This window comes from Spermophilus citellus (genome assembly GCF_964194105.1).
Source record: "Spermophilus citellus genome assembly, chromosome: 5".
NCBI lineage: Eukaryota > Metazoa > Chordata > Mammalia > Rodentia > Sciuridae > Spermophilus > Spermophilus citellus.
The window spans coordinates 162,562,454-162,585,733 of NC_138186.1; the positions used below are offsets into that span (position 1 = coordinate 162,562,454).

General features: G+C 46.2%; 1 protein-coding gene across 1 annotated transcript in view; it reads left to right on the forward strand.

Moving 5' to 3' along the window:
- TIAM2 (TIAM Rac1 associated GEF 2) overlaps window positions 1–23,280 on the forward strand; it is a 320,913-nt gene that overhangs the window by 283,320 nt on the left and 14,313 nt on the right.

Sequence of the window (23,280 nt, forward strand, 5' to 3'; positions counted from 1 at the left end):
TTAACTGTTTGTAGTTGGCTACTTTCAAAAGGGGTCTGACATGATGTATCTTAAAATCCAGTCTCGATTTTGAAATTATAACTGTTTTGTATTAGTTGCTTTTCTCTTAAATACGAAATATGAATGGAGGAAATACGAGCAGCAATAGGTATGCTAGTCGGCTTCGCATCACTGACCAAAATACCTGACCAGAACAATTTAGGAGGAGGAAAAGTTTATTTTGGCTCACAGATTCAGATGTGTAGACCAAGGTGAGGCAGAACATCGTGGGGAAGGGTGTGGTGGAGGAGACCCGCCACACCATTCATGGTGGCCAGGAAGCAGAGAGAGACAAAGAGGGAAAGGGGGCTGGCCACAGGGAAGGTGAACCCTTCTATCCCACGCCCCCCAGTGACCCACCTCCTCCAGCCACGCCCCACCTGCCTGCAGTTACCTCCAGTCAGTCCAAAGTGGGAATGCATGCCATTCGGGCTTAGACCAACTCCAGGAGCCAGCCCCTGGGTGGCAGTCTCCATGGCTGAGCCATGTGGCACGCCCTTTGTGGGTAGTGATGTCCACTATGAAGGGCACATCAGGTGACAGCCTGCACCTTCAGAGTGGTCACTCCCTGGTGTCCAGCCTCCCTCCTCCTCTCTTCCCTTCCCCTTTTCTCCATTCCCTGCCTGCCTCCTGCCATAGCTCTCTACCCTTCCCTGCCAATTCCTCAGGGTCTGCTCATGGCCCCAGGATGCAATTTCTTCTCCTAAACTGAAGTCCATCAGCATATTTAGTATTATTCCTGTTCTATCTCTGGTGGGTTATTTGCTTTTAGAAACCAATATTATAGCAAATATTCATCAATATTTTTTTATGAAGCCATTGCTCCTAGAGCATGAAATAGATAAGTTTCTTTGCCTTATTTTTTTTTTTAAGAAAGCAAACATTCCTGAAACACTCATGAAATGAGGTGCTCTATTTAAAGCAAGTATGCCCAGGAGGCACGGGCACAGCATGGCAGCTGGGGGAAATCACTCAACGCCATCAAGGATAATGATTTTCTCTCTGTGATAATCTGCTTGAGTTACACATTGAAGTTCTTAGGAAGGAAATTAATTCCCCACCCCAAATTTGTTGTATTTTAAGATTCAATAAAATAGATATGTGGAAAGTTAGCATGTTAAGGCTATTTCCAACTATTCAGTGACAGTGGCTGCGGAAGATATAGCAATTATAAAGTCAACCTGGGAGCATCAGTTAGGAATTTAGAAGGGCAGTGAAAGCTGTGGTCAGGTTGGAATTGGGGTGATCTGAGCTCTCATCTCCATTGTTACTCATGGTGAAGGGAGAGTGCAAATACATGCATTCATGCATACCTTTATACCTACCAAAGAACACAGGAGAGAGAACCTATTGAAGGAGAGTATCAGTTAACTATCCCCTATCCAGAATTCCAGACACCAAAAGAATTTGGATTTCAGACTATTTTCAAATTTTAAATATTTGCACTATATGTTTGAGGCATCTTGGGGCTGGGACCCAATTCTAAATGTGAAATTCTTCTGTTTCATATCACCTTATACACAGTTGCTGGAAGTGATTTTATGCTGTGTTTTTAGGGTGCTTATGTTTTGACTGCACCCCCCACATGAAGTCATTTGTGTGATTTTCCACTCGGGGTATCAAGTCAGGTGCACAAAGCGTTTTGGATTTTGTAGCATTTTGGATGTTAGATTTTTGGATTGGGGACACTCAGCCTGTGTGAAGAGATTAATCATTTGCTGCAAAATTCCTCTCAAGTGTATGGTAATCACCTTCCTGTATTTTCAGATATTAACACACTTAGGGAAATGCTGAGTGGTTGATGTGTTCCTTGTTTCTTAGGGAAAAAGAATCAAATGGCACCAATAATAATAATTGAGATGGATATAAATGAAAAGTATGTTTCAAATTTAATGATAAAATATGTTCTTCTATACCTTTCTAACTTCCTAGGAACACTGTTGTGTCTGAAAGCAGTCCTCTTCTGTTTAACATGGTGGCTGGGAGTGTCTTGATGCCCAATGTCGGGGAGCAGATCCTCAGGATGCCCCCAGGCACTGTCCTCTATAAGGTGCCCGCAGGACAGGGTCGCTCTTAAGGAGAAGTCCTGCCCCTGCTCCTGGTTCTTCTCAGGGTCATTAACTTCTTTTCAGATTAGACTCTGGTTGAACCTGGGCCATTTGGGATATTTTACTAACAAGTATTCTAGACTCGATAATAAGGAATAATTTCCATTGAAAATCAAACGAAGCCTGGCTTGATGAAGCACAGCTGTAACCGGGGCTTTTGACAGCCCGGCAATTTCTGCAAATGGTTCATAATTGATTGCCTTCTCTCTCCTTAAGGGTGCCTATTACTGTCACCGCTCTTTGTGTGACCCTGTCAGCCTCTCCTGGGTGGGGGATTCTTCCCCCACCCCCAGTATTGTTAGCAATTAGCATATGCTATTATAATAGTTGGGAGTTTGAAAGGAATAAACAACTTTTCTTCAGGCGAGGGGGTGAAAGAGTTTTGGGTTTGTCGTGGGAATTCAAGGTGTGTGAAGCAGTCCCCCCACGGACTTGGCACTGGCTCTGAAGACGTAGCACTTGGTGGTTCTGCCGTCTCCACGTCTGCCATAACCTGGTGCCTCTCCAGGCAGGCAGGCTCACAGTGTGGGGTGGGCATCTAGAGGAAGAGGGTGAGCCTTCCCCAGTCACTGCTTTGGCTGCTTTGGAGGAAGAGGGCGGTGGTGCTAGGATGTCCTTGTGGATGTGACTGGGAGGAACAGTTTGGGATTTTTTTTCATTTCATTGCCTGGGGATGAGAGCGGGAGAGGACGTGCCTTACCCGTCTCCCTGCAGCCGACTTGGATGTGATCCTTTCTCTCAGAGGGAGCAGTTTCCTTTGAACTTCTCTCTTTTATGTACAGCATGTAAGTAAAGGAGGGTGTGGATTTTCTTGGGTGTAGATTCTGATCCAATTGTGGGCATGCTTAAATGATTTTCTTCCTTGAAAGTTGATTTGACTCGAAAAATGTCTCAGGCTATTATGCAGATGAGAAGATACTGTTTTCCTTCCACAAGGTATTCCGGCAGTAATCTCTGAGCTCTCTCGATGGCTGAGGGTACGAGAACTTTCTTTGTACGCTAGTTCTGTGGCCTGGTCAACTTTTCCCCTTCTCATTCTTAGGTCTTTGAATTGATCTCAGAAATTGTTTTGTCAGAGACAGATTATCAGAAAAGACTAGGAACATATTTACTCTGTAAAATGTGTTTGAAAAGAGAGAAAGGAAGAATTCACTTGTAGCAAATAATTTTCTGCTTATAAAATCTGGGAACACAGCCCACACTTGCACTGGACTTAAGGTTGTGAAAGAAAATCCGCAAAGATGAAGCCCGTTTTCTACCAGGTAAGCAGAGTTTTTCATTTAGCTCTTCCCGATTAAATAATTTTGCAGCTTTTTAGAAGAATTTTATGTAATCACCTCGTGTAGCTTTGGCAGTGATTATTTTTGCAGTTTGTAGGCGTTGTGTTGATAGAACAGAGCATTGAGAATCTGGAGATATACAGCATGACAACCGTGTGTTGTGCTCTTTGCAAGTTAATCATGTTTAAGTTATATTTTGTCCTGTTTATTTTTTCAAGGTAGAAGAAAAGAATGCACACTAATGGTTAGGTTTTTTGTACATAGTGTGAACATAACTGGCATTTAATATTTAACTCCTGCCCACCCACTTAGCCCAACCTTTTCAGACTTTTACATGAATTACTTGGAAGGGCTTGCATATATAAGAAGCTAAAAGAATAGGAAAAGATTATTGGACTACATGGTTAGTTTTCCAGCACTTCCATGTATGTACCTTTCTTTGAGTTTCCTGCATTATTCCATGGTTTTCTGGGGTGTAAGATGTTTCTTGTTAAAAAGGCAAACTAAAAATATAATTTATTTATAAACGGTAGTCTTTCTATATGACTGTCCATTGATAGATTAATATCATCATCTTTAGTTTCTTAAAACTATTCATATCTATTTCTGAATTCCAGTTATTGGATCTAATTCCTATTTGAATGGATGGGGAGAGCATTCTCTGAGCAAATGCTTTGCTCCTGAAAGATGACTTGGGGTGCGATGCCCTCTGGTAGCGTGACCATCTTGCTTGATGATGTAACCCAGGCAGTCTTTCTTTGCAGGCAGTAGTGTTTTGGGGAGGTCTTGAGTCTGGTTGGAAACCTGAATTTGTCTGCCTGGATTTACCACTGTGTGACCGGGCAAGTTACCCGGCTTTTAGGTGATGAAGTTGTAAGTTACCGTCTCCTGAACATCTCCATGTGCCCGTTTTTTGAGTGCCTTCCCCCTCTATTCAACCAGCGGCCTCATCACCTGGGAGATTCAGTGTCAGATAAGCATGCTAACAGGATGTCACTGAAATGAATCTGACCACATGACCTAAGTGTCTTAGCTGCCACCCGGTTTTCTTGGAGTTAGAGTAAGTGGAAATCCTCCTGAACTGCCTCATGAGATGAAAAGACCTGGAGGCCAGGTCTTAGGAATGGGGTCTTTGGCTCTTTGTCATCTGTATGAGGACACGGCCTGCTGGCTTTGTAGTGAATTTTCCTCCAGTATGGTGGCATGAACTGATGAGCTTTTCTGAAGGGTAGTTGAACATAATTGAGTAACAGCTCTGTGTGTGAGTTCTGCCTCCTCCTTCAGCCGTGGAGTCCATGACTACTGAGATGCTCAGGAAGCCTGGGGGTGCTGCTAGCCCCTGGGGTCCTGCACACTCCTCCCCTTGTGGAGGAGGGCTGGGAGGACACAGTCTTGACAAGGAACAATGTTGGGCTGAGTTTTGTACCTGCTGCACCCGTCTGCCATACTTCCTTTTGGAAGGACCTGGTGGCAGGCTTGTGGACCTGCTTCAAGAGTCTGTGCCGGGTTTTCATTGGACTCTGAAGGGCATTTAATCTCATTGTAGTTAGTTGGATTTGTTTTCTCAACTTCCTACACAGGATATTAATATCCTGTTCTTCTGGGTCTGACCTTGATGTGCCAGGCAGATGCTACTCCTGTGCTGGGTGTGGCAGGACGGGCTGGCATGCGGAGGGAACCAGGAGTCCCGTCCTGCTTTCTATCAAGGATCACATACACACTATGTGCACCAGGGTTGCAGATATCACTCATCTATCAAAATGCAAAAAAAAAAAAAAAAAAAAAAAAAAGAAAGAAAGAGAGAAAGAGAATAACCCCAAATTCCAGTGCAGGGAGCTGGGGAGGGCCTGGGAGTGAGTGAACAGGGAGCTGGAAGTGTCCGGAGGCCTGAGGACCAGAGTGCTTGAACCAGCAGCTCCTGACTTTTCTTCCTGCCTCTTTGGGGGGCCCAGTGCTCCTTCACCCCCTCCAGCTCCTGAGGCCTCTCGCTGGAGAGCAGGGTGAATGCACCCAATGTGGTGAAGTTGGAAGGATTCTGAACGGACATCCTGCGCAGGTGGCTGCTTGGAAAGCATTTGGGGAGCAGCGAGCTCATCTTGGAAAAGGAGGGATTTGATGGGAAGGCAGGGGGAAGAAGTCTTGCTCATGACTTTTCTGGCTAGTTATGTCGCTGCCCCTGCCCTGCAATGGCGCTGATTCCCTTTGCCAAGTCTGTGGACAGAAGCAAACTAAAGAAAGGGCCAGCAGGCGCCAGACACTTGGGCATTGCCACCCCCTGGATGTTGCCTGATGACTGCTCGCAGTCTTAAAACTCACTCAGGTGGCTTCTCAAAGTTGAGACCTGGGCTAGGGTTGGGTGGCCTCCGGGCTGTGAGTTTGCAAGTCACTGTGGAAAGGTGTGTCCTTTCTGTATTTAATGTGGTGTTGGGAAGCAGAGCATCTGAAAGGCAGGGACTCCGGAGCTTGGGGGGCAGGCAGGAAGCCCAGAGCACTGACTCTGGGGGACCTGGTGCTCCTGTACCCTTCCCGGCTTTTCAGACCTCTCATCGGAGTGCGGGGTGAGGCCCTGATGAGGTGAATTTGGAAGGACTCCCAGGTCCTGCATCCCCGCCTTCCCCTTCCCATTCCAGGCCCAGGGTAGGTGCTTTGACAGGACCATCTCCTCCACCGTCCCCCTCCTTTGTTCATTGCCTCCAGTGTCCCCCCGTCTTGCTCCAGCCCCTGCTTTCTTAGTCTTCTCCAGACTTTCCCTGTCATCCTGTTTTTCTTGGGGGTGGGGTGGGGGGAGAATCAGTTGTTCCTGAGGATCATCTTCAGATCAGAGTGAAGAAGGAGAAAACAAGGGGAAGTTGCAAAGAGACGGCCTGGGGAGCCGGTGTGAGTCACCGAGGGGTGGGCTAGAGGATCAGGGCTTGTCAGGTGGAGCCCTGGCTCTGGAATTAAGTCGCTGTCAAGCCAGCCCAAGGCTGAAGGGATAATTACGCCCTCTCCTCCGGTGCTGGAAGGATGACTAACAGGAGAGTGACTGGAGACTCCCCAGAGAGGAGGCCACAAGCTTTGACCCGACCCAGCAGAGAAGCACAATTCATGGACAGGGCAGTCTCACCTAATGACTCACGTGCCACATTGATTTCTGATGCAGGCTCCTCCTTGCTCTTTCCTGGGGAGTAGCAAGGACAGTAGTTTCGCTCCCATCCTATCTGAGACGGAGAGGGATGCATTCATCCTTTCTAAGCCTGTCAAAGGTTCAGTTCAAAGAGTAGCCAGCCAGCTCCCTGTACCCAGGAGGAGTGGGGCCTCTAGACTGGGCTCTGTGACATTCCCCTTTCATGGTGGCACATCTGCATGAGCGTCAAGAAGGGGTTGCATGCACATTCCCTGTGTCATTCCTCTCCTCCACCCTTCATCGTCCATGCCCTCGCCCTGTATTTATAATCTCTTTCCTTTCTAGACTTCCTGGGTCATAGACAGACAGTTATGGAAACTTCAGTATAATTTTGCTTTTGGGGAGAGAAGAAAGCAGGGAGTTTGATTTACTTGTTTCCTACCAGGGGTTAAACCCAGAGGCACTTAGCCACTGAACCACATCCCTAGCACTTTCCACTTTTTATTTTGAGACAAGGTCTCACTAAGTTGCTTAGGGCCTTGCTCAGTTGCTGAGGCAGACTTTGAACTTGTGATCCTCCTGCCTCTCAGCCTCCCAAGCTGCTGGGACTACAGGCATGTGCCGAAGTTTGAATTTTTCAGCCAAATCCTAATCTTGGTGTAAATTCTATTTGCATGTTCCCGTATATTCTTAGGGGAAGCCATCTGGACAGAGGGTGGACGCAGGGAGAACACATGGGTTTTGGCCCTAAGTCTTACACTGATAATCACTTTGTGGTCCTTGGATAAACCATCACACCTCTAGTGGGTCAGCGCCTCTGCCTTGCTCTGATGCCTTTTCCTGTCTGTCTTCTGCCCAGACACCTGATCTAATGCAGTGTTTTCCTTGATGTTCTTTTTTTTTAAAATTTTTATTTTTTAGTTTTAGGTGGACACAATATCTATATTTATGTGGTGCTGAGAGTCGAACCCAGTGCCTCAGGCATGCTGGGCGAGCACTGTACCACTGAGCCACAACCCCAGCCCCTTGTTTTTCTTTTTAGTATTTTTATAGTTGTAGATGGACACAATACTTTATTTTATAATTTATTTATTTTTTTGTGGTGCTTAGCATCAAACCCAGTGCCTTACACATGCTAGGCAAGCGCTCTATCACTGAGACACAGCCCTGACCCCTTAATGTTACTTTTTGTCCTCAAAAAGAAGGAAAGCTGCTTAGAAGAAAGAAAAAAAAACTTACCCTATTAAAATAGCACTGATCATCTATTGTTTTTCATGCAGTTCACCAAAGTTGAAACCCCTGAGGTTTGTGCAGAGTTTTTTTTTTTTTTTTTTGGTACTGGGGATTGAACTCAAGGGTGCTTAACCATCTCCAGCCCTTCTCTGTATTTTGTTTTTGATACAAGGTCTCACTGAGTTACTTAGGGCCTCACCAATTTGCTTGGCTTTGAACTCAAGATCCTCCTGCCTCAGCCTCCGGAGCTGTTGGGAGGCTGTGCCATGTGCCTGGCTGGTGCAGGATTTTTAAGGTAATGGTAAAAGATCAAGATACTTATCTCTCTGCTGTTTGCATTTTATCTTGTTTAGGAAATTATTTGGAGCAGACCAATATAGAATTATTTAAAAGCTATGAATTCATGAAAGCTATGAATCTCCAAAAAATTGCACTTATTCATATGGTAAAAAAAGTTGCATGCAATTCCATTGCGGTCACCAGTCTCATGACATTTGTCCACGGACTTCCCATTTAGAAATCTATGAGCTCTGGGTTCATAATTCTGACTTTGAGTAAATGTCTGAATCATCCAACCTTGGTCTTGACTTAGTATTATTGACATTGCAGAATCAATGATCAAGTACCTACAATGAGAAGCACTGTGTTTGTTTAGTCCAGTTGCATCTTGAATTTTGGTTTTTCAAGTCTAATTGGTTGGGTGGGTTTAACTATTAAGGCTTTTCTTTTTTTAATATGATAAGAGACACTGAGGGGTGTTAAACATAAAACAACCCCTAGATGGCAAATAAATTATCAGGTTGAGACCAGAAACGATTACATCCGTGGTGGTGATTGGACATCTCCAGATTGTTGACACTAATGCAACCTTATGTGCCATTGCTTTTGCATTTAAAAAGGTTTTGTTTTCTGTAATTGGTAAAAAAAAAAAAACAAAAAACAAACAAAAAAAAAAAAACAAAAAATGATTTTAGGGAGAAAAGGGGAGCAAGATTATATATGCTGATCCCAAACCTAAAATTTATAGACCTCTTTGGTAAAATAAGCAGCCGTCTGGTGGTCTGATGGGCTAGGAGAGGGTGGTTTATACATACACCCGTCTTCGGGGGTGCTTAGGCAGTACTGGCTCCCAGGTCTCATCCAAGGGCATCATGAGAAGTTCCTCAGCCACTTAGCCTGGTCAGTCTCTGTGGCTCCTTTTCTTTTGAGGAATAAGAGTTACAATGATAGTTAGGATCTAATTTTGGCTTGCTACTATTTGGGTACCTTGAATCTCACCTCATCTTCAGTATTGTCCAAGAGAGGGAGGGGTGGGATCACGTTATGTGTTCATTAAACTCCTCCGCTCGGCCTGCCTGGGTGGAGCACCCTTAGGCACCCTGATCCCTTCTTGAAATAGTCTTGTGCATGTAGCAGGCCAGGGACACCTGGAGGGTGCAGACTGAGTGAGGCTGTTTGTGTCCCCAGGCTGCTTTTGTGCCTTTGGTGACTCAGGGCAGATTCCCACCTTTTAATAAGATCCCAGCCCTGCAATGTAGCTGCTTTCACTTTTGTAAAAAAGTAAGTTCTGAGCAATTGTTCTGAGTCATTTGGCAATTTCCTCTAGAGTCTCTGCTGTGAGTCGACTCCTGTGGCACTGTGTTTGGAGATAGGGGTTGAGGGGGGAGAGGTCGCAGAAACACCCTGCCTGGGATGGGATCGCTCCCTGCAGGAGCACACTGTGGTCTTTTCTCCACCTCCGATGGCTGAGGTGAAGACTGCTGGTGTGTCAGAGTCCTGCTGCTCTTGATAACCACAGAGACCAGGGCAGCAAAAAAACTCCATGTGTCACTGAAACGGGAGAAAGGAAACGCTGGAGGTAGGTGGCTCAAGTGCTCCGTTTGTTGTTACCACCTCCTCTGTTGCTTCTTCAGCGACCTGTGCATCTCTCTTCCTGCAGGACTCGCTGCCCGCTGAGTTGTTGAGTTCTCTGTTTCTTCGCTGCCACCTAAGTTCTCTAGTGTTCTTGGAAAACAGCTGTCAGATGAGGAAGCTCTGGGATGTGTAACTGCTTAGATGGTTCTGGTCTGGCATTGGCATGACTGGGAATTTCATAGCTAGAGGCTTAGAAACTACTTATGTGGGATGATTTGAGGAGTCCTGCATCTTTCTGCATCTCATGCCTCATCTAGCTTTGGAATATTCTAGAAACCCTTACCTTCATGGTTCACTCGATTGCAAGATCAAGGGTCATCAGAGAGGAGACCAGCCTGGCCACCCTGGCTTGGTGCTTCTAGACATCAGGAGGGAGCTGAGCTTCTCTGCTCTCCTCTCACTTGACTATGGAGGACTTGAATAGGAAGCTTTAATATGGGAGTGCTGAGTTGGAAAGACCGATTATCAAACCAGTAACCCAAGGAGGAGTTTAGGTCACTTAGATAGAAGGCTGAGGCTTTAACAAATATCCCTTTCCACTCTGTCTTGGTTGCTTTGCCTTTTCTTTTGGTTTTGCTTGAGTGTCTGTAGGTGCACACCTTTCCTAGGCCCAGTGTTGATGCCACCTCCAGGGAAACAGGGTTTTAGTTACTTTGTATTTTTCAGAAATTTGGTCAAAATTGCAACACTACTTATTGAGAATAATGGTAGTCTTAGTTTAAATTTTATTACTTCATTTCTATTATGTAGTTAGTATTAGATGTTAGAGATCAGTAAGTGGTGAAGTCTCAAATATATATTTCTATGGTCGACATTGCTTTTTTAAGCGATTATCATCATTTTGAGACCCTGTCAGTGAGGATGCTAAAATCATGTAACAGATTTGACTATTACATTGCCTAAATCCAGGGGGAAAAAAAAGTCACCTAAAACTCTTAATTAAAGGCTCATGCAGTTTGCATCTTGCTCTCTTATGGAAATAGCCCTTGGAAATACTCATGCCTTATTAAGGGTGCCAGGATATTAACATATTTTACATGTGTATGATTTTTCTTCCCCAAGCTTCTTTTCTCTTGAAACCAGATTCCAAGCATTATTTTTAGCTGAATATTAGAAATGAAGGCCTAGGCCCTTCTGGGCATGAGGGGGATGTGTCTGGAGGCCTGGCCCTTCCTGCCTAACCCCGTACCTTTCTTCCTAAGTGCCTGGGAGACCTCCTTGAGCCACGCAACTTGAAGGAACAGCAACCAGTACAAAGTGTGGTTGTGGAAGATGGGGAGGGACGCAAAGACGTTGGCTGCCCATTCTCCTGGCTCTGTAATGGGGTGTCATGCAGTGCCGGGCAGTCTTAGTAGCTGGCCCTGTGTTTGCCAAGCATCCACCATGCCTCTGCTTCTTTGTGGAAGCAAAAAATTGTATCAATGACATTCAAATGCTCAAAAAATAATTCTTTTAAGAATTCAGTCTGTCTGCAGCAAATCCAGGCAGGGAAACCATGACTTGGTTTCTTTGGGGGACGGACACATGGAGCATGGGCAAGCACACCCTTGTGGCCTCATGCCTCATCTCTGTGGCTAGGAGTCAACCTCGGGTTGACTCTGATTTTCTCATGCGTAATGCTGTGCCAGACAGCACGTTTGTACTATGCCACTGAAAAGCAGATAGAGGAGAAAGATAGGGGAATTAATCAGAAGGGAGTCATCCTCTGTTGCACTTAGCTAGGAAATAGACGTTTGCTCTTGAATTTGCTGTTGCATGAAGTGGAAGGAGCCTTGTGCCCAAAGGGCTGGGGTTTCCTGTGCACTTGTCAGTGGGCTTTAGAAAAACTGTCCCCCTCACCCTTGAGTCCTCGGGCACCTATCAGTTAAAAAGAGTGAGGTTGCATTTCTGCAGTAGTTCACAGTGGTGCGATGGAATGGAACAAGACCCACATATGTGAAGTGGTTTTGTAAACTGTAAGCATGCTGAGCAAGATTGCTGAGACAGCCCAGAGTGTACTCTAGGAATTTTAAACACATCATCTCACTTAAACCACTTCCTCCACAACCCTGTTGAATAGATATTATTAGTCCCTTTTGACCTGAGGAACCTGAGAACTGGAAAAAAAACAAAACAAACAAACAAACAAAAAAAAACCCCAAAACCTGTCAGGCTAGTGTGTGATGGCCAGTAAGTTTTGGAGCTAGTGTTCAGACCCAGCTCTGATACTAAAGCCAAGCTGTGGTTCACACCTGTCATCCCAGCTACTTTGGAGGCTGAGGCAGGAGGATCACAGTTTGAGGCCAGCCTGAGGAACTTAGCAAGACCCTGTCTCAAAATGAAATAAAAAAGGTCTGAGGCTAAAGCTCAGTAGTAGAACCCTTGTCTTCCATGAGAAGCTCTGGGTTTAATCCACTGTACAAACCAACCAACCATTTTTCCTACTATACCATTCTGGAAGGAGAAAGTGGTGCTGATTGTAGGGGGAAAGGGGAGGAGGGGTCTGTGTGTAAATACCAGATGTGTGGAATAGGGGTATATTTACCCCTGAGTTGATTCAAAAGTAGAACAACTCTGTTTGGTAAATTGCAGGGTAAGATTTTGGAAAATTGGACACAACTGTTTGATTGATTAGCTTAATTTACAAACTGGGTTAGGCTGTTTAAATTTTTATTTATTTATTTTGCTTTGACATATATATATATATACTTTTAAAAATAAGATTTCATGGACTTAAAATGAAATTTCCAGTAGTTATTGTCACTTAATTTGAAATCTGCAGAAGTTTATAAGTCCTAGAATACTGTTAATGGTTCAATAGTTTGAAGTATCCAATAATTTAAAAATCATACAGTACAATACTGACCTTTTAAAACTAGCCATTTAAAATATATTTGGGGGCACACATAAGCAAAAATTTTTTTCCAAAGTGGAAAATCACAGGTATCTGTGCAGAAGTGCACTTTTTCTTTGTGGGGATGGTTGGCTGGTTTCTCTCTGGGCCTTCAGCATATTGGAGGCTGAGCGTTCTCACCCTGGGAACTGCTTGCCTGTGGCTTCGGGGTCTAGCAACAGTGAAGCTATGATTTTTGTCAGTCATTGTTAGAGAACATTTCTCCATTAACTTTTCTGTCTGAAAGCACCTTTTTGTTGGGTTTGGTCCGAGCTCTCCCCTTGTAAGTTTATATTTACCTGGTTCCAAAACAATGTGAAAATCCCATCCCCAGAGGGGCAGTGTCTTCCTCTGGGTTTGCTTCTGCTTTATTTTCAACCCCCACCCCCATGGTGGGGAAGACATGGCTGGGGAGAATGGCCTTTCAACAGCTGTAGGCTCGGTGCTGATAGACTGCCCCAGGGTCTGTCCTGTGGGTTCCCCGACAAGAACATGCTGCTGCTGATGGTGTCTAATGAAAGACTACTTGCTCTGTATGGGGTTGAGCAGTAGGGTAGGTACCAAGTGGATTGTGTTGTTGGGTGTCGCCGTGAAGCCCCCACTATTCCATGCCCCCATGCACAAGAGGAATCCAAGGATATAGAGGTGGACCATGACAGCTAGAGGGAGCCAGCAGAGGATGGGGCTCTGTGGCACTCCAGAAGCCGATCTTAGATGCCCACGGAACTGGAGTACTGACTTTCAAGCCTCTAAGAACTGTTCTCAAAGCTGAGGGTCTTGGTGCACTTCTAGGTAAGGAACCCACGTGGATTATAAGTAGAACGGGAAGCAGAGACGGGTAGTGGACATGGCTGGGATGGTCTGGACTCGGGCAGCTGGATGGAGCCATCTACACAGCGTTGGACACACCGGTTAGACTGGAGCCCGGTGACAGGGTCCAACTCTGTCATCCCGAGTCTCCTTTGGACAGTGTAGATTTGCCTGCCCAGAAAGGTGGTGGCCTACACTGGGCTGTCAGGATTTGATTAGTTGTCATCAGTGACACATTTCTCTTTAGAAAAGTGATAAAGAATCTTTTTATTGCTTTAGTGTCCGCCCATTAATATTCGAAAGAAAAAAAAAACCTTGGTAATTCAGAGAATGCATACTATTTAAAGACCTTTCCTGCAGACATTGCTCAGGGTGTATTGAGAATGAAGTTAGAGGCATAGCTCTGGAGTGAGAAACTGTGTTTCAGAAAACTGGTGCTTCACGCAGAAAAACCAACCAGAATAAAGGCATTAAGTGAAATCATTAGCTACTCAATAGTCATTGTAGATACTCATAAATACAGTTTTGCACTAATTTAAGGGACTATCAGAACCAAAATAGGCCACGAGGGAAAACTGAAGGAAGAAAATAGAGACGAGACCTTCGACCTGGGATAAACACCTACTGATGGGAAAGTCCGTGGAGGTAGAACTAAGTCAGAAGGTCCCTGGTAAGTGTGGTGGCCCACCTTGTTTCAAGGCTGCTGTAATTCCATAAGTACGTATATAATGACTGTTAGGTGGCATAAGATAATCACCTCAAGGACTTAATGTAGATACCAAAGCTCCCAGTCACGGGAAGAGGATGCAGACCCATCTTTCTGGCAAAAGCAACACAGCATCAAGTACCAACTGCAGAGAAATTAAACATTTTTCTGAGCCTTGGAACTAAGCCAGGCAAGCATTCAATTTTGCTTAGTTTTTGACATAGTTGAAAACACACCACATAAAAGATTCTGTACCTAAGTGAATTACAATGTCATTTGTAGTTCTAGGCAAATAACCGAACAGACGTTTTTTTAAAATTTGCACTTTGTAAATGATTTCAGAATGAAGTTCTACAGATTATTTTCAGTTTTAGTTCAAAAGAAGAAGCTTTTTTGATCTGGGTTCATCTCCCTATAGGAGAGTTGAACAACTTGGCCTTTTCCTGTCAAGGGCCAGCTGGTAAATACCCCAGGCCATCAGAATTACTCTGTTCCTGATGGGAGAACAGAGTCGGGCAACGAGGAGACACACGAGCAAGCCGAGTTCCATGGAGCTTTATCTACAGTAACAGGGCAGGCTGGGGTGGCCCTCTGGCCGAACGTGGCCAACCCTTCTCCAGTGATCCACCCGACTTGCCTGCTCGTCTCAGAGTGGGGTCATCGGTGTTTCTTTTATTACCTGGGTATTGTATTATTTGCATCCAGAAGTCAAGGAAAATTTTGGCTCACTTGCCTCTGTCTGGGTGAGCAGGATAAATTATGTACATCAGAAGCCCTGTCTTTCCAGTTTAAAAAAAAAAGGGGGGGGGGAGAAAAAGACACAAAGCCCACACAGGAGACACCTATTAGAAAGAGCTGCCGTTTTGTGTAGATTCCGAGAGAGGAACATTGAGAAACCCAGCATTTCCCGTGAAAGAGGTGCTTGATTGCGTAGATGCTGCCCTTGTCCTTGAAATGTCCTTTGCAGAAAGATCTGGTCTCTTTCATTCTTGAATTCCCACCAAACTGCTGTTAAATAAGGCAATGAGCAGAAGGCAGGCAGAGGACACACAGGTCTGCCCCGGGGCTCCTCCTCTTCCCCAGGAGCTGCTCCTCCCAGGGTCTGTGTCCAGGAGACACTGCGCAGTGACCCTGGTGTTCCCGAGTGCAGGGGCACTGCTCCGTCCTGCCTTCCCTGCTGTGCTGAGCGCTGAGGATGAACCCCGGGCACATTCAGTGCCTCCTGTGTCCTGCGTCCGCTGGACATCTGGATAGCCGAGCGTCTGCCCTCTGCCTCCCTCCTTTGGGGCAGCCTCACCTTCTCTGGCCCCTGTTAAAGTTGTAGCCATCCTTTCCCCCGCCCCACACTGCGTGTCCCCTTTTTGTCATTCATGTCACCTGTCTATGCCCTTTCCCCCCAGTACCTAGAACAGAGTCCGGGAGGGAGAAAGGTCTCTGTTAAAAATGATCCATGAAATGAATGAAATTTGACCGTTCTGCCCCTCCTGCTGGGCATTCAGAGAAAGTTGGTTCTCCATACACCTGTCTTTCCGGTTTAAAAAAAAGAGAAATGACAGTAAACCCCATCATTTTCGTTGAGCCTCAGCCTTTCTTGAGCCCTTGCACTGTGCTAAGGATTTTTACATATTTCATCTCATTGCTTCCTCTGTAAAATGTGATCCCTGCTTCACAGGTGCATCAACGGAGTCCGGGGAAGTCGGTCAAGGTCAGGTGGCTGGCGGTTGCCCCTGCCAGGGTCTTAGCTCCAGAGTGTGTTCCTAAAAGGGCACTTGTTTAAGGTGGGGTCCCGGGGTGAGCTGGGGCTTTACGCTGGGAAGAAAGGGGCAGCGGCCTGGGAGGACCATTAGGTGCTCGTCGCCCTCGCCAGCTGTCGTCAGGACCCTGCACCTGTCCGGTGTGTGCACAGTGGGTGGGGGTTGCCACGCTCACATCTTCGGGCTCTTCTGCCCACCTTGGCCCTCCCCTGAGCTCTGCTCCTTAGGTAAAGGTCACCGTCTCGCCCCCTCCTGCCTTGGTGTCCCCAGTTCTTCCCTGGTGCCTGGGAGGGTGTCTCTGTCTTCTTCCATGTGTCCCTGCAGGCCCCCATCCTTGGACCCCGCCACGCTGGCCCTCAGTTCCTGCATGTTCTACATGTTCCATATGTTCTCCAGACTCAAGCGTGGCTACCCTGACCTACCCTGCAGTCTGGCTTCTGTGCTCCTGTCCCTGACCTCGACCCAACCAGAGTAGCTCCCTCAGTTCTGTTCTGAACCCCTCATTTTTTGGGCTCCTGGTCATACCTGGTTTCCTTGCTCAGAGCTCATCTTCCCAGACACACGTGGACACCAGGAGCGGGGGGGCTTCGTCAGCCTCCTTTGTCCCCATGCAAACAGTGTCCTGTGGAGCCTTTTTGGCCTCAAATTCTTTTTTGTAAAGTGATGGGAAAGGATTCCTTTTTTTTTTTTAATTTAGAAATTCAAGTACTATATAAAATAAGATTCAGATAAGCCAAAAGATTGAAATTAAAATAATTTAGAATGCGGTGTTAACCATTGCATTTATTATATATATCATTCAATTTTATAAAAATCTATACATATATCTATATTTATAGATAGGCTGCATATTTAAAAGTTTGTATATATATTTCCTATTTTTTCCCTTACCAATAAATCATTCCTTTTTTTTTTTTTTTTTTTTTTGGTACCAGGAAATGAACCCAGTGCTTCACCACTGAGCCATATTCTCAGCCCTTTTAAAAATTTTACTTAGGGCTGGGGATATAGCTCAGTTGGTAGAGTGCTTGCCTTGCAATGCATAAGGCCTTGGGTTCAATCCCCAGCAACACACACACACACACACACACACAATTTTATTTAGAGAGAGGATCTCACTAAGTTGTTTAGGCCCTCATGAAGTTGCTGAGGCTGGCTTTGAACTCTTGATCCTCTTGCCCCAGCCCCCCGAGCTTCTGGGATTACAGGCGTGTGCCACCACACCTGGCTCATTCCTTTTTCCTTGGTAGTGGGTGTCAGTCTCTTGGTATTGCTGCGGGCATCTCACTGCAGTTCTGTACCATCATTTATGCACATTACTGTTTGTGCCCACAGTACCTCCTTGGTCTGCCTGGTGTATCCTTTGGAAATAGAATCGTCTGGTCCAAAGAACAAAGAACATGAGGCTTTTCAGTGCAGGATTTCCTCATCCTTTTTGTATCATTTTGATAAGAATTTTAAGCCCCTTCCCTAGAATTCACAATTTCTTATGACTGTAATGATTTTGGGTGGTCTGTCCCCACATGTGTTACTAATTATCTAAATCTGTTTTTATTCCCACTCCCACCTGCCAAGGTGCTAATATATTGTCCTCCCTCCTCCCTGTCCCCTGCATTGCCCTCTCCATCCAGCCTGCCTGTGGGCCTCCCAGCTGCCCCCAAGCATCCCCCAGAGTTTGGCCCTGAAGTGCTGCCCTGGTGTGGTGGGCAGCTCAGGGCAACTTAGGTTGGATACCAGGATGTGGCCACCTGTTCTCCCAGAGGAGCCCTGGAAGCAGGGACAATTTGACTTGGCCATGGTCTGTTTCTGCCTCTCTAGGGAGGTCATCGGACCCTCTGGGGTCCTAGATATGCTCTGCTCGGTCTTTTTATAAGCTAGTGATGACTTTAATGAAGTGCAAAGTGAGTTGAGAAAAAGTCCTTTGTACTTCTTAGTCTTTTTTTCCTAGGGGAACTTTTCTGACTTGACTTGCTGGAATCTGACAGCTGCCACCTAGTTCACTCTGAGGTGACTTGGTAATGCAGCCTCTTCCTGGCTTCCAGACGAGGAAGGGAGGATTTTTTTAGTATTCAGTATAGAGGAACACAGCAGGTGAGCCACACCCTGCTGGGGCCAAGCTGTCTTTGAGGCTAATTGGCCATTTACCCCAGGCCTCATATATTGTTTAATTTTTCCAGTATTCTCTTTGGGGGCAGTATGAGAATTCGCAATCTGTTTCTGCCTAATGTCCTGGTGTGGTGAAATTGTGGACGTTATCTTGATATGGATTTGGTCCAGATCAGTGGCTCAGTATGGCAGAGGAGACCAGAGACCACACATTGTTGTGTGGACAGTTTACTATGCAGCAAGAGAGTATCTTCAGGTCTGTGTGTTGTCAAAACTGTACTGATTCCCCTCCCCCAAAGTTAATATTCTTTTCCTATAAACTAGGGCCTCAAAGGTATTACATGCTGAAAATAATCTCTAAGTTTCCACAGAAATATTACCCCAAATTATGAAGCACTTTTAAACCTTTTTTCCTTAGGCTAGAAGTAGGTTTGAGAAAAAAAAAAAAAAAAAAAAAAAACAGCTGCCTTGACAAACAGCTGCCTTGACAGATGAGCCTGCGTACCCAGAGCCCCTGAGTGAGGCGCTGCTGTGCACTGAGCCAGGAAGCAGGACCCAGCTCAGCCCTTGATCAGTGTCAGTACTGCGTGCAGCAGCGACGGGATCCCAATCTATTCTGGGTGATATAATATACTTAACATCTATTAATTTTTTTAAGCTTCCAAATCCCACAGGGAAACTGGAAAGCCTCAGGCAGTCAAGTCTCCAAATAGGAGCAAAATAAATATCAGAGTCGTCATGATCAGAATCGGAGAAGAGCTGTTTTTTTGTTGTTTGTTGTTGTTGGTGGTGTTTTTAACAAATGCAAGCCAAAGGGAGACTGTCCTGGTATTTTCTGATGAAAAGTAATCGCTGAATCCAGATCAGAAGGGTCATGGAGTGACTCAGAACTTGGTTTGAGAAAGATACTGTCCCTGCTGTCCTCCGGTCTGGGGCAAGGCACCTGATCATCCTGTGAAGAGTTTTGGTGCCAACCAAGAAAGGCTTATGGGCTCCTTGAAAGCAGACACACTTCAGCCCATTTAGAAGGAAGCAGGAGTATCCTTGCCCATCCATTCAAACAGTTCTGCTTGGCTGTCTGAATCCAGAGTTCCTGAGTGAGCCCTCCTCATCTATAGATTAGATGAAATCATTTTCAAGTAGTGATCAACCATAATGTAACCTTAAAAACCTGAAAAAAATGGAATTAATATTATTTGTCTTCCAGACAGCTTAGTTTTAGGGAAAAAAAGTTTTCATTTAGTCTTTTTAATGAATTCAAAAGAAAATAGTGTTTTATGCCCTCTTATAAATAGGCTCACAGTGAGCCCAAGATCTTAATACTGTTATACAAAACACTGAAAAACACAACCTGGGGCCCATGCTTCAGTGGGACAGTGTTTTCTGTTTTGCACACGTACATACTGGTAGATACTGAATCCATGCACACCTAGCTCGAACGTGTGATCACAGCATTCTTCAGTGGCAGGGGTGGGACCCACCTGTGGGTGTGTGATAGCTGCATTTGCCTCTCTAAGCCGAGATTACTGCATCCCTAGATCCCCTGGGGCCAGGAGAGCCCCTACCACCCGTGGACAGCCTGCTTTGCCTGTGCTCTGGGGCCAGGAGAGCCCCTAACATCGTAGTGAGCCTGCTTTGCCTATGCTCTGCTGAATACTGAGGAGGCCACTGCTGTGTAGACAGAGGGGAGACAGGCCTCATGCCACGAAGGTCCTGCCAAAGCCTCCCTGCCCCTCAGGTGGAAAGCCTCTGCAGGTCACGGCAGACTCAGTGCTGGTGTGTTCTGTGAGAACACCCGATGTGCGTGTGTGTGGTGTGGAGCAGGGGCTCAGCAAGCAAGATTCCCTCTCCTAGACCCAGAGCCGGGTGAGAGTTGCTGGATGGCAGAGGCACACTGGTGCTTTTCATGAGTAAGGACTGAGACTCAACATGGTCACTATTCCTGGAAAGTGCTTATCAGGTCTACACAGAGCACCGCCCTGAACTGTTCAGTGTACACCATCTCTAAGAAGAGAGGAACTGAACTATAATCGCCTAAGTGACTCGTTCATATACAGTCTTGAAAAACACTCTTGGGATCACTCTTCTGCTTTTCCCAGCCCTTCTGCCTCTTGACCCCAGGTTTTCCTCTCAGTTGACCTTGGACAACAGCTAAACCGTCCAGCAAGTGGAGTCTTTGTAGCACTTGAAGCACTTAACTGTGGTACTTTGAAAAGTAGACTTACTATTGAAAAAATTTCAGCTAACACTTTTTGGGAGTTAATCCTACCAGAAGTGTTTTTAAGATGGATTCTGATTTTTCTAAAATGGCAAGATACTTTATTTTTGAAATCGCGTTATTTTAACACTGCATTGTTAGGTGTGATTTTTGACATCCCAGCGAGGCAAAGCTGCAAACTCACCAGATGCCATTTAACTTATGGTGCATTTTGTCAGATCTTATTTTACACAGTATATGCATGCTTAATATAGATTCCACAGCCCTGGAAACGGTTAGTTTTGGGGATTGCAAAATTACATTGTCTGAGCTTGTGGTGCAAGTCCTATGATCCTAGAGATGTTAAGTAAATGGAGTTAGAGGGGCAGATCCAGAACCTCAGGTCAGGGTGTGATTCCACCTACCTCCTGGCTTGTGGCCTCAGTCCACACCCCTTTTACGTGGCTACCTCTCAGTGCAGGCCCCAGGGACAGGGTGATCTGGCTGGAGTGGATACCACTCCTGGAAAACCCAGGCAGGTGTGGCTGCCCTGATGGGTAGACCAGTTGTTCTCCAACGGACCACACTTGGCATCACCTGGGAAGCTTACAAAACACCTGTGACGAGGCCCCAGGGATTCTGACTCACTTGGCACAGGTTTCCAAAAGTTCCCCAAACAAAGCTAAGGTGAGGCCAAGTAGAGGTCCACTGGTGGGTTGGGGGAGGAGCCGGAGGGCAGGATTTGGAGTGGGTTGGTTATACTCTTTCATGTTCCTTTGGGACACTCACATCCTGGGAGAGAAGTGTACCACCTATTGGTGGCAATGGTTATGTGCCATTAGGCTTTTTGGGCACGACCTAGTAGCATCGGAGCTTGTTCCATAATGAATCTGAAACTTTGGTTGTTATGAATGTGACATGAGACATTTTTAAAAATCAAGGTTGCAATCTGATTGCCACTTTAAGATCCACATTTCTTATTCTTTGAAATTTTACTCTGAAATACATGTCTTCTGACAGGTATCACCAGAAATATACATGTATTCACATTTAAAAATAAAAGCAGGTGGAATATACGTAGGTCCAAGGAGAATAACTAGTATTTATTTATGCATTAACTATTTTGGAAGTAAATTATTATTTTTTAGACGCTGATGAACCTTTATTTTATTCATTTATTTATATGTAGTGCTGAGAATCGGACCCAGTGCCCCTCACACATGCTAGGCAAGCGCTTGCTCTGCCACTAAGCCACAATCCCAGCCCGGAAGGAAGTTATTCTCTGTGTGTCTGGTTGGAAGTTCAGTCCCTGTTCCCAGGTTGATCTAACTTGTGTACCAAGATTTTCATGTCAAAATGAAAGAGAAGCAGCTCTACGTCAGAACCTGGCAGTCTGTCAGGGGCTGTCACTTGCCCTTGAGCCAGGCTCTGTGGGTTACTGGGCCCATTCGCCTACGTCACCTTTGGCTTATGCCCCGGTTCTGCCTTGGATCATGTACCCTTCAGGACCGCATTTGCTGCGGCCTTCCTGGGTACCCTGACCACCAGGCAGCACTTCAATCTGTGTAATCTCTTGCAGTTTCTATTTGTTCCACCCAAGCTTGTGTTGGTTTTCAGATTGCTTGAGGCTCTGCTTTGGTGTGTCCAGCCTTGGCTAGTCTCCTGTCCTTGGGCAGGATCTGTCCCCCACTTCTTTGGATTAAGAGCAGGCCTGCAGCTGGAGCCACTGAAGTAGACCGAGAGGCCAGGTTGTGTGTTCCCATCACTTGAAGACGCTGTCCGGGAGGGAGTTGGATGGGGGAAGGTGGGCCAGAGTGGCCCGTGTTTTCTCTGAGGCATTGAACTTGCCTGGTGACAGCGTGTGTAAAATGCATGTCAGGCCACCACGTACTTGTATCATGTTTGTGTTCTAAAATTTCCAGGCAAAATAAATGAATTAAGCTAGCGTTAAGAGACCTAATGTCAAGTTCAGCTTTTTACCCCAGATGGAGATGGACATAGTCCAGGCATGAAGGCATTTAAACTGAAGGAAGGACTGTTTGGGTTGAGACACAAGAGGCTGGCTAATGGTGATGAGCACTGGTTGTCGGCACTGGGTGGCTGCTTTGTTGCTGGGGAAGTGAGCACTGAGCTGGGCGTGTGGGGCAGGGGCAAGGAGAGGCGCCTGGCCCCTGACAAGCCTCCAGACTGACATGGGGTAAGATGGGGTGGGCTGTAGGTGGGTAGGAGGGAAAGAAAGAGCACAGAGGACACTTAGGGTGTGATCTGATGGTGCTCCAGGACCTGTGGAGGCCAATGGGGGATGTGCTTGAGACGGGAAACCCCTCCCCTGCAGGAGCACACAGGTGTCGCCGTGAGAAGCCACTGCACGTGCTCAGACCTAACAGGGACTGGCACCGAAGGCCTTGCTCTCCCCAAGTATTCCTGCTCCTCCTCCTTTTTTTTTTTTTTTTTTTGTAGTGGGGATTGAATTTAGAGGCACTTGGCCACTGAGCCATGTCCCCAGCCCTATTTTATATTTTATTTAGACAGGGTATCCCTGAGTTGCTTAGCACCTTGCTGTTGCTGAGGCTGGTTTGAACTCTCAATCCTCCTGCCTCAATCTCCCAAGCCACTGGGATTACAGGCATGTGCCACTGCGCCCGGCTTCCTGCTCCTTTTTGACTCAACCTGTGTGACTCTGTCCCCACTATCTGGATGAGCGCCCTCTCTTGCCAGGTCTGGCCATGGCTACTCACTGCCAAGTCCCAACTTGGCCCTACTCCAAGGTTTCCCACAGGTCTGGCCTCTGCTCTTGCTCTCATTCTCACCGGGTGTCACCTGCTTCCACCTGTGCCCCTACTGGGCTCTGCAGCCCCTTTAAGAAGGCCTTCTCTCTCATCTCCCAGTCTCCGCCTCATTCCCAGCATCTGCACCAGCTCCAGATGTCTCCATTCATACTTGTCACATGTTGGCTCAGCTAAATGGTCAGATTTGAAGGCCAAACTCTAGGTGGACTGGATCCAAGCCATCCTAAACTGGGTGGCACTTAACTGTGATTCCTGAGCATCCAGAAAGCTAGTCAGGCCCACCAGCTGGGCCATCTCCTGTGTGTGGTTTTCAGAAAGGGACCTCACCCTGGTTTTAGAGCAAAGTCAGCTTTGCAGAGGGTGGGC